Source organism: Polistes dominula, unplaced genomic scaffold (genome assembly GCF_049000335.1).
Source record: "Polistes dominula isolate Pdom_NZ unplaced genomic scaffold, Pdom_raw_medaka contig_16, whole genome shotgun sequence".
Lineage (NCBI taxonomy): Eukaryota > Metazoa > Arthropoda > Insecta > Hymenoptera > Vespidae > Polistes > Polistes dominula.
Window position 1 is genome coordinate 6,795,419 of NW_028301040.1, and position 17,579 is coordinate 6,812,997.

At 31.5% G+C, this 17,579-nt stretch overlaps 1 protein-coding gene and 2 long non-coding RNA genes across 6 annotated transcripts in view; 1 reads left to right on the forward strand and 2 right to left on the reverse strand.

Moving 5' to 3' along the window:
* Window positions 1-15,626, forward strand: part of LOC149031826 (uncharacterized) — a 142,668-nt gene extending 127,042 nt beyond the window's left edge. For both annotated transcript variants that reach the window (XR_016177344.1, XR_016177345.1), the window contains exon 3: window positions 15,153-15,626. This is a non-coding gene — a long non-coding RNA (uncharacterized LOC149031826). The remainder of the gene's footprint in view (window positions 1-15,152) is intronic.
* The window catches only part of LOC107070583 (lachesin), a 279,183-nt gene that overhangs the window by 230,554 nt on the left and 31,050 nt on the right, over window positions 1-17,579 (reverse strand). The gene's annotated exons all lie outside the window — the stretch shown is intronic.
* LOC149031827 (uncharacterized) lies at window positions 8,306-15,157 on the reverse strand. Its single transcript, XR_016177346.1, has 2 exons — window positions 10,166-15,157; window positions 8,306-9,021 (listed from the first exon to the last, which is right to left on the reverse strand). It is a non-coding gene; the product is annotated as an uncharacterized LOC149031827 (long non-coding RNA).

Below are 17,579 nucleotides of genomic sequence, written 5' to 3' on the forward strand. Positions count from 1 at the left end.
TCACCAGAGTGTGATTCATTACTCAAAAAATTACTCGATTCTGAACCTGAGTTCGGACCGGACCTTTGCACAGTTAAACTATCTATTACTTCACTATTAAGTACTTTCAAAATCTCATTTCTAATCGCTGTACCAAGGTTAACTTCGTTTATTTTTGCTGGTTTTCTTTGAGTACGAACAATACTCACCGGAACACCAGAAACCCTATCACGACCATTATCTCGAGTAGCTGTACTGCTACTTCCAACCGAAAACTGTTGAGCTGTCGAGACTGCATCGTATAACTCCGAAGCAGGCTCTTCAACCGTAACAACAGTGCGTTTATTCTGAGTTTGCTTTATTTCGGCTATTTGCTCCTGAGACCGTAGATACTTTTGTTCAAATTCTTCAGCCCTTTTCTGACCTTCGGCCAACCGAATTTTCAAACCTTCTACTTGATTATTGAGAGCATCGTATTCCTTCTTGTGTTTGTCAGTGAGCTCTTTGGATACCTTGTCTTGCCTCTCGATTCTCTTTCGAAGGGTTGCAATGGTCTCCCTTTGGGTATTAATTAGGTTCTTCATAACATTGACCTCTATATTGTCAACCACATTTGAAGTACTCTCGGGGTTCTGTACAGGAGCAGCCGCGTTTACCAATGCCTTCGTTGTACTATCTCCTCTGTCCTTCTGTTGAGAAACTAAATATTGCTCAAAATTAGATATCTCAATCAAACATTCTGTTTGATTTACACTCTATTATATTATACCATGGCTTTCGAATAACGATTTTACCTGATCCGTGAGACTAAGTATACATCATGTCTTAAGGCGCATGAGGAAGCGGTACACATAATTACTTTTCTCACCCATTAGTAAAATCCCATTCCAAAAGGATAAGATTTTTTTTTTTTTTTTTTTTTTTTTTTAATTTTAGTACAACACATTTAAAACTAAGGACTTACTTGATGCAACTGGACTATTTGTCTTTAAGACCTCCATTATTACATTTGTTGCTCGCGGGCCTCTTAATTCTTTGTCAGACACCTCTAATGACGAATCATTTTGTAACGACCTAGTTGAGGATGCTGGTTTCGACCAACATCCACTCTGAGCGTATTACCTTGTGCGTCTGATAGTACTGACAGAATCAAACTTTGATCCTCAATGTTTATCTGGTCCATACCTACTGCCCAGCAGTTTTCGCTATCATCTTCAAGCAAGAAACCATGTTCTTCTGCAGTGAGCCGTGCAACTTGGCTTTGACTACCAACTTTCTGGAGCAAGGTTCTCGACAAATCAACTAATTGTCCCAATTTCGCTAAAAAATACGTATTCAATTAATTTGGTGCACCTTTTAGTTTTGTTCAAACCAAGTTTCAAGCATGTTTATGAATCGATTCCACCTTTTATTATTATCATTCTTCTGTATTTAAACAGCTATACATCTAAAATGTATCAATTCAGCTACATATCTAAAATGTGCCAATGAGAATAGCCTTGCGCGGCCTTTTCAAATTCTCCCGCTCTGCTAGTCTTTGTATACCTGAGTATACCATATGTTGCTCGGAAAGGAAGCGGCAACATCGCAACCATGCTATGCTAGTCTTTGTATAACTGAATATACCATATTTTGCTCGGAGAGGAAGTGGCAACATCGCAACCATGCTATGCCAGTCTTTGTATAACTGAATATACCATATTTTGCTCGGAGAGGAAGTGGCAACATCGCAACCATGCTATGCGACTATCTTTCTCCCTCTCTCTCGCTCTTCAACACATCCTATACTACCTTCAGAGCGGAGAAGAGAAGCACACTTGCGTCTCTCTCCCTCCATCACCACGACCCAAGATGGAAAGAAGAGGAGAGGCAACTTCACCCCCTCTCTCTCTTTTTCTTTCTTACATAGTGCGTTGCAAGGGCGTTGTTTTTTTCCCTTTGTTTTTTTATTTTATTTAAAAATTTTTTTTTTTTTCTATATTAATAAGTAAACGCGCTATGTTCTCTCTCTTGTGTCGTGTGATATAATTTTGATGTGTGTTTGAAACGTATATGTGCCCTACTCTGTTCTTTATCTTTCTTTTCTTTCTTCCTCTTTTACTCTCCCTCGTGTGTAGGTAAACAGCGTCTTCTAGTTCGAACACGTTTAAGCATTCGTATCTATTGTTCTAGAAATATTTATATGACGCAACTTTAAATATTTTTCCCTTCCTTTTCTTCCTTTTTTTAATTTCACCTTTTTGAACGGAAACCCTTTTATGTATTAATTTTTCTCTCCCCTTTTTTTTTTTTTTAATCCCTTTTTTTAAATTGTTTTAAATTGCAACACGATTTTAAGAGAGAGAAGAAAGAATGAAGATTTACAAGAGATCAGAGCCTTGCACACCTTTTCTACGTTTTTTTCTTTTATATATACTTTATTATTAATTTTTCCAAGCACACCTTCGATAAGACACAGTTATCGAACATGTATTTACCTCTTTTTTTTTTTATTTTTTTAATATATATATTTTACTATTATATTTTTTCAAACAAACTTTCGATGAAAACAGTTATCGAATATGTACTTACTTTCACCTAGACTAGCTAGTAGCCCTTGACTACCGTGCTCTTTTGTCTCACCCATGTCGCGTTTTCATTGTTCTTGCCACCTTCCATTGTTCTTTGCGTATTCTTATCTCCTCGTGCCAACGCTGTACCGACACGTGGATTTCTGTCGGTATATTTTCCCTTTTTTTTTTTGGCTGCTTCTGAAGTAGTTGAAGCTGAGATTTTAGCAGGTGTTTACTTCTTTTCCTTACTCAATGGAACACTGGTGCAAATACACACACGTGCGAACCGGCGATAACTAGGTTAGATTTCTGTCTTTCAGAATTCACTATTAAACTAATTAACTTTCGTTCACTTGCGTAGTGTAAGCGTGTCTGGGGCTCATAACCTGTTAAGGTATGGCTGATAAATAAGACAACGCAGAGTTAATATTAAAAGTAAGATTTATTATAAAAACGGTGTAAAGAAAGAACTGTTGAATAAGCCTCGAGCTAGGCCGAATATAGAATACAGAATACCGGCAAGACGCAACAGCACCCTGTACTAAGGGACTGTGCGGCCCATAGGAGGAGTAGGGGTAAAGAGTAGGGGTGACGGAGTGAGAAGACATAACGTCTCTTATATACGCTATTCTTAACATATATCATTTTTATACAATTTTTATAGAAATATTTATGAGATCATGATCTTTTTCTCTCTCTCTTTCTCTCCCTCTCTCTCTATATATATATATATTTTGATTAATTCTCTATTGTAATTAATTAGTTGCATCAGTAATTAAATTTAATTAATCATTAAATGTACAAGCAAATAAATTTCTTTTTGTTTTTCAAATAAATATTTCATTTTTGCATCAATAATATATATATAGTATATACGATATAACTCGATCAAGTCTCTTCTATCTATCGAACGATATTAATAAACAGTTTTTTTTTTACATCAAACAAACGTTTCTCGTAATAATTAATTAATAATAACTCAATTGACTTATTTGTTAAAATAAAAATTATACTGAATTTAATATCGAAAATGTACAAAATTTCAATACGTTAGATACAATATCTGTCATTTTTATATTACTTTTGGATCAATTCTTAATTACAAATTTTTTTTGCCCTTTTACAATATTCTTATCAATATTGTTTTTTTTTTTTTTTTTTTTTTAATTATACACGATATAATATTGGTTTCTCACAAATTGAAAATAAAAGATAATTATATTCTTTTCTTTTATTTAAATCATCTGCCATACTTTGAAGGCATTCATAAACGCGTAATAAAATCCCAGATAAAGAGAGAAATCCATAAATATAATAATAATAATTTAAGCAAAAATAGACTTAATATTTTAATGGGAGTTAATCAAAAATACAATAACAATGTCGTTGTTATAAACAAAGCTACTAAAAGTTTCAGCAAGCTGTTGTTACTACTACTGGGCCGCTTCTTTAATTCGTTTACCAGGTATCAAAAGTAAAAGGGAAAAGCTAAGGGAAACTTTTCCATTTCATTACGCGATCTAACTTCCTTTTTTTTTCTTTTGCATCTTACCGAGACTATTGCCTTTACTTCACCTCCCAGACCCCCTCTTCTACATTCTTGTTGCCATCAACTTTATTACTTTGTCCTCTGTTGGCGTTGCATCCACGTCTGGGCCACCATTACAGACCCGTGGATCGGAGTGGCCCTTAACTCAAGCTTTTAAATCTCTTCCCCTCCTCCACCTTTTTTTTATTTCTTTTTTTTGGGAGGGGAGGGGGGAGTCGTCGACTCTCTCTCTCTCTTTCTTCCTTTCTCTCTCTCTCATCTTTCTTACGATTTCCATTGGAGCTTCTTTACGAGGAAAATAATGATGCTTTCAACTCGTTAATTACTTTATACCACTTTTAACGAATGCACCGTTTATTCGCACCAGTCGATAAAGAAAACGTTTTACCGATAACGGTATAAACGTTTTGTTAAAGTTTCAAGAAGAAAACTAGAAGTTAGTAGTCGTAGAACAACAACTAATTATGACGATATCGATTGTCTTATTTTATAGTAAAAATTGATAAGAATTAATTGCATAAAGAAAAATGAAAAATATTGTGTTATTAGTTAGTTTTTAATTGGTATAAGAAAAATATTATCCTGATCCGTCGATGAATCGATTATTATTGTGATAAAATTTTCAAATGTACGAAGTGTAGAAATTAATTCGTAACGTTTTTCGAGTAACTTATAACAAATTATTTTAAATGAAAATAAAAATATATATTATTGGAAATACTGGCGATCTCTTGCTATTACTTTTTCCCATTTTTCGGGTAGGAAACAGAACGCTTTGTCTTTGGAGTCAAACTATAAATCGATCCTTTGTTTTACAATCTTCATAAGAAGTGAGATTCTCCCCTGATAAACCATAAGTCATTGATAGTAACATCTAGGTGATAATCTGAAGGGGCCATATCTGGAGAATACAGTGGGTGTGTTAAGAATTCCCATTTCAGTGTGTGTAGATATGTTTTAACTGGTTTTGCGATGTGCGGTTGAGCATTGTTGTGCAACAAAATAACTTTATTGTGTCTTTTGCTCCATTCTGGTCGTTTTTGTTTCAATGCACGGGTCAAACGCATCGGTTGTACTCGGTAACGATCCCCAATAATAGTTTTATTTGGTTTTAATATTTATAATAAATCAAACCCTGTTAATCGAAATACAAACGAGGAGCTTCGCTCTTGAATATTACGTTTTACCACTTTTAAAACGTGCAAACCACTTTCAACAAATTTGTTTAGTTAAAGCATGGTCACCATAAAAATCCGATGAATTTCTACAAATAATGGAATATATTAGGTCGAGTCATAAATAACTTCAAATGTGTCTATGTAGAATCTATTTTTCATATATACCTACTATAAGTCACCGAAACAAACGAATTTTTGATATCACTGTATAGATGAGGATTCAGTTAGTCTTCTGCCAACTTTTTTATGTAGTCAATGTTACATTTAACAGTTTTTCTTAACTTCTAAAATGGATAGTAAAAAGTGCATATTCGATATGTAATGCTTTAGGAATTGAAACAAGGAAATAGCACTAAGGTGGCAACTGAAAAAATATGCAGCGTATACGGTGAAGGACTGATAACTGATAGGGCAGTCAGATATTGGTTTGTAAAATTCCGTTCTGGAGATTCGATTTTAAAAGATGAACCGAGTGCAAGACGTATTTCCGACTTTAACGAACCTTTTAAAGGTAATATTGGAGCAAAATTCAATAGATACGTGCAACAAATACAAAGAGTGCAAAAAAAAAAACATCATGAAAAATTTCGTGCACTTATTAGTGGCAGAAACGCTATTCTTTGTCTCATAAAAACGGAAGTTATTTATGACTCGCCCAAATAAGTTTCCGCAAAACATTTTATTTGGCATAAATTTTGATATATTTATATAATAACAACTTGTTATCATTAACTTCTTAGGCACTACACGCCACTATAGTGGCTTTCGCGGATGACATTTTAAAAAATATATCATACCTAATTGTATTATTAATTATTAAAGTAAATTGTTATAGTTAAAGTATATGCAATATATTTTAAAGAAAAATTATAATTTAATCATTAAATACTTTATTTTAATGTACTCGCGTAGAGAACAGCATTGGCTGTTGAACGCTGCCGTACAAAGAAACAGTTCCGCGCAAAATTCAGCAGTGCCTAAAAGGTTAACTATTAAAACTGAGATGTGTCGTAAAAACACACACCTAATAAGTTCTGTATTACGATAAATTTATTTCTTAAGATAAAAACAGAATAGTGCAATATCTACATTATTTTTCGTAAAACGCTATGAATTAATTCCAATATCTAATAGTATGGAAAAAATTATTATCACATTTCAAATATTATCGAAGTTATCTACGAAAAAGCTTCGTATAAAATTAGTTAGCTATAAATTCAACTACCATATAGTATATCTCGTTAATATAGAAAGGAAAAGTTCAATGTAAGTATTATTATGTAACCGGTCCTGTAGAGAGTAATATTCTTAACGAGGCAGATATTCCAAAGTAATTAGAAACATATTTTTTCTTTACCTTTCTTTCTTTTCATTTTCATTTCTTCTTTCTCTCCCATACTACTACTATTACTATTACTACTACTACTACTACTACTACTACTACTACTACTACTACTACTACTACTACTACTACTAATATTGCTTGTCTCCAGAATTTTACTCCTTTTTTTTTCTACCACCACGAGCAATAACCATAAGCATAACCGTTAGAATCTGTTACATTCTACCTTAATAGCATTGGCTTTTGCAAAGAATAGAAAGCGTTAAAAGGTGTGAGAGAGAAAAGAATAGAGAAAGAAGAAGGAACACACTAGTTCTCGATTCGATGTCGGAACCTTTCACACGGGAACACCTTTTATAACGCCTGAAAACGTTGCCTCGAGCTTTAATTCCTAACAAAAATCCCATGGATATTCAAAAGGTAGAATGGGTGAGTAGATGGTTATCGTTACATCCAATAACGTCGTTCTCCTCGTTTCCGATCACAAGTTACATAGCATGAACTTTTTAACGCCTCTTCGATATGGGTAATCGTTAATCCTTCCAATATGTACATATAAGTGTACATGTGACTATATATATGTATATGCATATTGCAATGAAAAAAAAAAATATATATATATATATATAAAATTTAATAATAACGTATTATCGAGCTTTTCATTAAATTTTTACTTTATTTAATCATTTAAATTCTTCGATTATAATAGAGTCAATCGGAAAGGTTTCAACTTTATAGACTTTTTAAATTATCAATGAATAAATTATCAATGGAATATTTTTATATATAAAATATTATATATAGTTTTTTATTTCTTTTTATTATATATAATATTCTTCTCTGATTTTATCAATTTAATGAAAATTTTAATTAGAGATAATTTATTTAACGAGAAACGCATACGTATAAAGTGGTTTATGCAATGACCTACCAAAATTTGTAGAAACGACGTAGGAAAAAAAAACAAATAATAATTTTAGACTGAAAATTATGATCTACAAATGATTAATTAGTTAAAATAAAAATCGAAAAGGAAAAATATATTCATGTATTTTATGATTGTTTATGCATGATAATAATATTAATTAATTAGTTCAGTTTCTATATAATCCTTTGTTTCTTACATATGATAAATCTTGTATATGTATTTAATAACAAATAATTCTTTATAAGAAAGAATATTTATTATTTCGTTACGATGAAATATAATTAAAATGCTAATAATTTTTCTTCTAGTTAGCTAGTCATCACGTAATATCCTTAATGAATATGAACGTCTCGTTTATAAAACGAATAAGTAAATGACAAAAAGAAAACTTCCAAGCTACGAATATTATTATTATAGTGTATATATTATGTAACATTTCATTATTATCTTTTTGTTATTGCTGTTGTTATTGTGTAAATATTATAAATAAAAAGTAAATTAAATACAACGAATAAATATAAAGAAAATCAAATTTATCGAAAGAGAACGTGTGTAAAATAGAAAGAGAGAGAGAGAGATAGAGAGATAGAGAGATAGAGAGATAGAGAGAGAGAGAGAGAGAGAGAGAGAGAAACGGAGGTTAACGACGCGTTGCGCATATTTTGAATATTTCATTGCAAGTTGAGTGCTTTTCGCCGATCGGAATCTCTCAGTTTACTCCCCTCTATAATATTTTATACCTTTGAATCTGCTGCGTTTTTTATTTTTATTTTTATATTTTTCTTTTTTTTTTTTTGCATTTTCACTCGCTCGTCACTCGTTCTGAGCTTAATGAGAAAATCGTTCGTCGAGTCATCTCGTTATACGACGTACGTAACACATTTACATTTTCATTTTCATTTACGAGAAAGTGCTTTTATTTCTATTTTTCTTTCCTTTTTTTTTCTTTCTTTTCTTCTTACAATCATATTATCATTATTTAGTCGTGTATAATATGATAAAATAAATATATTTTTATAAGTATTAAAAATAATAATAATAAAATTAAAAAAAAGAAACAACATTTTTGGAATAAATTAACTTCTTGATTTTTAGAATGTTGAAAGAAAAATTGAGAAAAGAAAAAAAACATGTGTGCAAATCACACGTGTTAGAAGTGAAACCTTCAAAAATCTAAGTTTCGAGAGAATGAGACAAATGCACAGTTTCAAGAGTAAGATAATTGTAGGATTTATTTATTATAATATTATTGCCATATATAATAAAGGTTACCGGTATTGTCTCTGGGTGGAATAGCTGATAAAAAGTACACTTTTCCAAATTCAAGCAATAAAAATCGTGGCCCTTGCATAGCGGCCCGTTGCTTCGTTGCCTATCCGTATACAGGCTCCGTTGCCTATCCGTATACGGCTCCGTTGCCTCGCCATCTACCGGTTCGTTGCCTGAACCACCTATTTCTTTTCAAATCACTCCGTATTCTAAAGAAGTTTTCACTTCAAAAAAAAAAAAAAAAAAAAAAACAAATGAGAAATCGAAGATACCGTGCACACGTGCCGATTGAAAATTCCTTAAACGTATATCCTCTTTGGTCACTATACTATGTGGAAACATCATTTGTATTCATTTAGTCTGCCTGTCTCGAGTGTAGATCGAACAAGTAAAAAGAGAGGAAGAGTTTCCGTTGATAGAACGAAATCAACGCACATACACGTACACATACACAGTAATGTTAGAACGTGTGTCGAGACAGAGAAAAACTTTACTACGAAATTAATTTAAGACTCTATCTTGTTTTTCTTCTTGTTATAAATCTTGCTTTATAAAGATATGCAAAGTAATAATTAATACACAATGTAATATATAATAATCTTTAGTTAATAATTATTAATTGAAGTATATATATTTTTATATATAAAAATTCAGTGTCACATTGTTTGTTTTCAATGAACTTCAAAATTACTAAACCGATCTTAATGAAATTTATTTTATTTTGTGTGATTTTTTTCAATTTAGGATTTAGGATAGTTTTTATCACTTTTATTTTTTTCTATTTATTTTTTATTTTTTTTTATTTATTTTTATTGATTATTATTATTATTTATTATTATTAATTGTATTTATTTATTATTATTTATTATTATTTATTATTTATTTTTATTGATTATATTTTTATTATTCATTTTTTATTTATTATTATTGATTATTTTTATTTTTTATTACTAATTTAAGGATTTATTATTTAAACGTTATCTAGGTCTCTAAGTTCTGTAATTTTCAATAGATGACACTGTATTACAATTCAATTATTTTAATTTACATACGACATAATCTTACTTTTTATATTTTTTTGTCTATTATTATTTTATGTATTTCATTGTAATTGTGGTATAATTTTGTGTGTTGTTATAATTAACTAAATAATTTAGAATCATATTAAATCAACATTTTATAACAAAGCCTCAGCAACGCGTGGTCGGAGCATCTTATTATATATATATATATATGTTTTTTTTTTTATTTAAAAAAATTATTAACCAACTATTTGCTTTTTTTTTCTTTCTAACTTTCTTTATCTATTTATCTAATTTACTTCTCTCTCTCTCTCTCTCTTTCTCTTTATCTTTAAGTAACACTCACATTTTCTTGCACTTGGCTCGTAGACTCGGTAAAGCAGGAAACGGGCGAGAGCCAAATTAGTATTTGTTGCACTGTTATTCAAATTAGCGCTCACGACTTCCTCACGACTACGTTTTCCCAGCTTCTGGACTTTCTTACTCTTCTCCACTCTCATCCCCCTTTTCCTCTTTCAAGTCTCAAGTCACGCTCCGTTCGTCTGCATTTCTGTAACTTGGATCATCGTCCGGATGCGAGAAACTCCTAACTGTCGTTGGACATTTACTTCTATCTGTCTCTTTATTATTCTAACGTAAGCGTTAAATGCACGTGTTTTTTTTTTAATCTTTCTTTCTTAAGATACCTTTCACTTTTTTTTTCTTTTCTTTCTTTTGTTTTATTGATTTTTATCAAAAACTTTAATTCTTATTTTATTTTTTTGCTCTTTTATAAATATTAAAATTTTAAAAAGACACATCGTATGCATTTTAAAACAAAAGTATAATAAGTGAAATAATATTCCTAAAACATTCTTACACGAAATAAAATCCTTCTCGAATATGATTACGATCGTCAACGATTAGTCAACTTTTTGTCGGCCATTGTTAATCATTCATTCCTATTTTGAAAGAAAATAAATTCGATGAGAATAACCAACTGCCACGAAATTGGTTACGGTTTTAAGATCTATGGAAATTCCGTTTCTTGGCTTGCTTCCATGGAGAATCGGAGTTGGGAGAAGAACAATGTGGAACATCTTTTACACAATTATGGTTTTTGTGGGGTGCGATCTGTCCGGAAATATGGACGAGCTCGAAGGAAAAGCTGCTTTAGCTATTGGGAGGAAAAGAGAGATAGGAAGACGCAGTTGGTGAGAAAGAAAGAGAGAGAAAACGAAAGGGAGGGTAGATAATAGCCAGGATAGAATTGTTCAAGGAACAAAAAAGCAATCCATCCCGGAGTGTTATCGGATGGTCGAGACGCTCCTGAGTCCTTGTGGGTTGGGCTAACCATTCCACCCCAACTCCAACCCCAACTCCAAGCCCAACCCCAAGCCCAACCCCAAGCCCAACTTCAACTCCTGGAGCTACTCCTCATCACACCCTTCTCTGTCATCCGAGAAAATGCCTCTCGAGTAGAATCGCTTTATTCCCAATCGCGATTCTTCGATGACGTGTCTTATTCTCGCCGTTTTCTTTCTCAACTACAAAGAGACTATTGAGCTTTGTCTTTTAACGAAAAATCCTTCCTCGGGTATAATTTATCTACGATGATTAAGGTATTATATTTCGATTAGAAAGATCGTGTAAAGTACGAGTTGTTGTTGTTTTAAAAAGAAATTATCGTTATCGTGCTAATCAATGAGATTTACAAATTTATACCAAACAATAATTTCTAGTTTATAATAAATTATTTTAGTTAATGTACGCGCTAAACGTGTATCCATACAAGATATTAAAATATTACATAATGCATACAATTAACTGTTAAATCAATATTAATATTCTTATATTGTATATTAATATATTAATTATAATCCTAATATATTTATATATTTATATAATAATTTAAATATAAATTATATAATATTTTTAATTAATTTTGTAATTCAATAAACGAGCTTATGTTAGTTCTAAACAGTATATATTAAAAGTGAACAAAATTCATTATAAAATGAATTATATACAATGCTGATTTAAAATTAGTTTGGTAATAAATAATGGTTCACACATAGAGTTAATTTCAATTTCGCTATAAAATTGTTGCTAGTAAGAATTTTCTATTATTACGGTAAAGAGCTCAAAGCCAATGTGGGGATTTGTCTAAGCCGTTCAAAGCTTTTCAACGGTAGGAAGGCAATAAACCAAAGAGAAGGGAAAGCTAAATATCGCGTGTAAAATTGTCGAGAATTATAACAAGAGAAAATGACATTACCTAGGTAGGTAGACTGTTATAGCAAGCAAGCACAACGTTGTAATCAGTAGACCAAGAACGAGACACAGGACGTATAACGTTATTATTTATCTAAACTGCTCGCACGTTTACGTTCCTTCCTAAAAATCATGCTATTACGTGGGAGCGAGATATATGTACGCATTCTCGTGAATATTTGCGTGGCAACGCATACCGTCGTTAAAGTTATTATCATTAATGCGAATGACGTCATTAAGGGAGGGAGACCCCTTTACGACTTGTAAAAGAGAATGGAAAGAAACAAAAACGTCGTCTTGTTCTAAATTAGCTTTGGCCCTTTCGTATAACTTTTCTTTCCTGATAATATATTTCATATTTTCTTACGTTATATTTTTTTTTAATATAAAGAAATGTGTGTTAGTGCAAAATGTACACACTCTCAAATAGAAAATAATACAACTTATTTTCTTCCATGACAACGATAATGCAATCTTCTCGTTATTGTTTCAATTTTTCTCCTATAACATATATATATACATATATACGTCTGGTATATAGAAAAAAATTACATCAAAAGATTTTAAGCAGTATTTAGAGAAGTGTACTCCTTTATTTGAAGATCGAGCTAACAGAAAGATACATTTAGTAATAGAGGGAAGAGAATATAATGTATATGAAAAATGAAACATACTCTTTTGATAAAAAAAAATGAAAGGGTTAGCCCTGAGCAGACGCCATTAATGCTTCTCTAAGTATATAAGAGTATAATACGGGCATCAACACATACACACAGACGGTGTCGTCACATTTGAAAAAGGCAAAAGTCCGAGCCGGTTGAAGTTGAAGTTGAAGTGGTTAAAAAGAGGTTCCGATGGAAGAAGAAGAAGAAGAAGAAGAAGAGGTTGGAAACAAGCGATGAAAAGTTAAAGCCCCGTAAAAACAGTCGGCGCGGCTCACCTGACGGCGCCAATTTCTCGAGAATAATTGCGAGGACGTCGGTGGTTTCCTTTTAGCAGCCCACGAACAAACGATTCTCCGTTATGCCGTTGGACTTTTAGTTAGATATCCTACTCTTGGTGAAAGGCGTCGACGAGCACGACGAACCGAGCCAGATGCGAGGACATAAAATTGAGGGAAAATGGGAAAATGAGGATGCGAACTTAAGTGTTAGAGTGGGAGAGAGAGAGAGAGAGAGAGAGAGAGAGAGAGAAAGAGGAAAGGTTCGCAATTAAACATTTTCTTCCAGTCTTGCATAACCATGAATACTTGACCTACCTAGAGAACATAACAACAGGCGTTGCCACTTTCCTTTTCGTGCTTTTCACAATTATTCATCGTTTCGAAAAGATCAACGACGTAAAAGAACAACGCTCTCAACCTAACTCGTATTTCTGTCAATAGCTTTGCTTTTTCATTTTATATTTAATAATATATCATTCTATCGACGTTGGTTTACTTTTTGCGAATGTATAATAATCAATTGAAGTACGATCTTTAATTTCGTAGAATTTATTAATCGAATAATCGTAATGAGAAGGGGAGGAATAAAGTTGATATTTTGAAAAGAGCTATTAAAATAAAGGACTTTTATTACTCGTTCGGTTGGAAAGAAAGAAAAAAATCTTACCTCGTTTTTCTATCGCCTAACGTAAAATTGGAAGAAAATCGCGAGTGAGCGAACGTACGAACGAACGAGCGAACGAAAGAAAGCAAGCAAGCAAGCAAGTAGGGTAGCTAGGAGTAGAGGGGTACATACCTACATACATTGAAAATAGTTTGGAAGTGTCGGAAATAGTTGGCCTGGTGGTTGGGCACCCCTACGATATTGCATTTCGCGAGGAGATGCGGTAGGAGGCTGAAAAGCCGAAATTAAAGTGCTTCCGTGCATTAAGCAAAGCTTCTGAGCTCTTCTCATCATCCAGGAACATCAGCGATTGACGATAACCAGCTACGGAATTCCATCGACCTCGAGAGATCTATGAACGTTTATTTCAAAGGGAAAACTTTTTCTTTAGGTACCAATGAAATATTGATCTTTCTTGGACAGTCAAATAAAATAAGGTATTGATTTGTTGTTTTTTTTTATTTAACCCAAATTTTACCACATTTAAGTTTTATTATTATATTTATACAATCATATTTAATGAACTGCTTATATAATCTAAACTTTATAGGTTTACTCTTATTGTATATGATTATAACGTGATAAACGACTATTATATATTATCTTACTCTGATATGTATACTATATTACATAAGAAAAATTCTGTTTTGATGGATAACTGTAATATATTATCTAACTTTGAAAGCACTATTTAAATTTGATTGATACGTTAACGTTAAAGTATATAATTCAATTAATTCATGAAATAACTCTAAGAGTTTTATTATACAATTTTATTTCAATGGAATAATATATAATATTATTCTAACTTTGATTTAATTATACGATTATATTCTCTAATAAATCATTATTTCATCTAACTAATAGTTATTCAATACAATCCGAAAATTAATTTTGATTCATATCTATTTATTATTCATTATTTATAGAATATATATATATATATATATATATATATAAGTTTTCCATACTCTCAACGTGAATATACTCGAAATGCAAGGAGAATCTTTGCTCCTGTACGAAACTTTCCTACCTTTCTCCTCAAATGTTTTCCTCTCGGTGAATAAATATTCGAAGACGTCTACCATCTCACCGTAAGATTCGACTTGACTATATTACCAATGTGAATATTACGTCTTCTGAGTTCTCGGATTCGGCAGACACGAAAGGCGATTCGAAAGTCAATGAATTCGTTCCGTAAAAGATGTTCACTTTTGATATCGTGTAATTAAATTTAATTAAACTTTATAGTTTGTTACCTTTATTAATATCAAATTTTGAAATCAAAGATGTGTTCTAGATCGATCTAACCAATCATTGAAAAAAAAAAAAAACATTCTGCAATAATAATACATTAATGGTAATAATAACAAAACTCGTTTGATTATTGCATTATAATACGAAGTAACATTTTAACTCAAGCTAATAGAATAAATGAAGTTATTTCTAAAAGAGAAACTATTTGACTTGTAGGCATGATGAGAAATAAGGAAGACAACTCCTCGTTAAAATGTGCCACGAAATTGATCCTGAAACGTCGACGAACAACGGTGTCCTATCCTCGGACTACAAGGTTCGGACTAACGCGCGTTCGTTCACTTCCCGAAGACTAGATGAAAAATGGCTTGTCTCTTGTGCGGGATAACGAGATGCAGGACGATGCATCATATCCGCAACTCGATATGGCCCGTAGTGCAATCAAGTGCATACAACGATGTGGACGATGTGTTTCCGAGGCTGCTACTACGTTCACGACAAATCGCTCGACTGACTATCTTCTTTTGCTAATTGCTTTTTCTTTTTTTTATCATTTCATTCTTCCTTTAACGTTTAGTGACTCTGTAAAAACTAATCAGCAATTGTTCATTTTCTTATTGTTTATATAATTTATTTTCTAAACATAAAAATTTATTATTTAAAATGAAATTACCCTAGTAGCACAAAATATTGAAAAATATTGAATACACATGTGTATTTAATATTAAAAATATTAAATAAATATTAAATAAAATATTAATAAATTATAAAATATTATAATATTTAATATTAAAAAGACATTAAATCTCTTTTTAATATTAAATACAAATGTATTCAATATTTTTCAATATTTTGTGCTACTAGAGTACTTATAAAGTTTGTATACTTATAAATATACAATAAATTTGTTTATACGAAATAAATTTGATAAATTTATTTAATTTGTTAATATGTATTGTATATATGAAACACAAATTGTGGTATAAATATGATACAGAAAAATGATTAAAAGATTTTTATATTAAACTAGCAATGTAAAGGTAAAACATAGTTTTATTCGAACAATTCAACGTCAAATAATATTCTCGTTCTCTTTTCAAGCTATGGCTTTGTAATATCACTCGGTGCTACAATTTCTTACTCGAGTTTAATTTTACGTAACTAACGTAAGAAAGTAGTGAAAGGGAGAGAGAGAGAGAGAGAGAGAGAGAGAGAAAGAGAGAGTGAGAGAGAGAATCGTACGTTTTTCCAACGTTTCCTTTGTCGAACGAACACTGACAAATCGTGCCTTGTCACGAGTCGTGATACTTGTTCAACGAACGAAGATATTAATGTAACTTTACAGGACTAAAATCTAAGCGACATTAATTACCTCTTGTCATATAGCTCTATCTGATAATAATATTAATGATAGAATGAAAGAGACATTTTACGAAGGAAATAAGTATTTTAATATAAACGACTTTAATGCGAAATCGTATCTACGATTAAATAATATTTCATTAATTTTTTTTATTATTTAACGAATACAAGTTAAAAACTATTTCAAATATAATATTGTTATGTTCAGTATTTGTTACGATACTTTAATAATTCTATTTATTCTTTCACTATATATATATTTTTATTGATAATAAAACGCGTGCTGGGTTCTTAAATAGTTTATAATATGATTCATTTATAAGCGTAGGCTATATTAAAATATCTAAAATATTTAAAAAATAAAAAATATTAGAATATTATAAAGAATATTATTAGACGTTGAATTGTTCGAGTAAAACTATGTTTTACTTTTACATTGCTAGTTTAATATGAAAATCCTTTAATCTTTTTTCTTTATCACATTTATACCATAATTTATGTTTCATATATACAATACGTACTATTAAATAAAATAAAAATGAACTGACTCTAATTATCTTAATATATATAAATGACATGCCAGGTTGTTTGTCCGCAATGGACTCTTAAACTACTGAACTGATTTGAATAAAGTTTTGTACACTGTATCCAGTTTCATCCAACTTGAAAGATAGGATAGTCTATATCTCAATTTATAATCGCAATATTATTTTATTGCGAATTATTTGTTTATTAACAAAGAGTCATGATTATCTCTGTTAGTTCGATAAGATTCTAACAGATGGCGGTATAAGGTAATTCGTTCACTTAAAGAGGTGTGTATCGGACTGATTGTCAGCCACAGCAACGTGTGGCGGGGCACCCCTAGTAATCTATAAATATTGTTTAAGATTACTTTTTATTTGATTTTTTTTTAATTTTTTGATAGACAAGAGGTTAGAAGGTTAAACAAATTCCATACACGGTGGAAAAAGTGAGATGCAATAAATAATCGTGAAAGACGCGAGAAGATGCAAGAAAACGTAAGAAATCGTGAACAAGAAGTAGAAAACGTCGGACGGCGAATTTACGATTTTCGCAAAGAAAACGCGTGTATGTATATCTTATAAGTACATACACATCTACAAATGAACACACATTGAGGATCCAAGCAAGAGATCTTGTGGCAGGTCTGGTAAAGAGGGTGGAAAGGAATTCGCCGAGTATGTAAGTATAGAAGGGAAGAAAACACCGTGGTAGAAACGCATGGAGTAAGATGAATGGCTGCGTGGTTGCTCACGT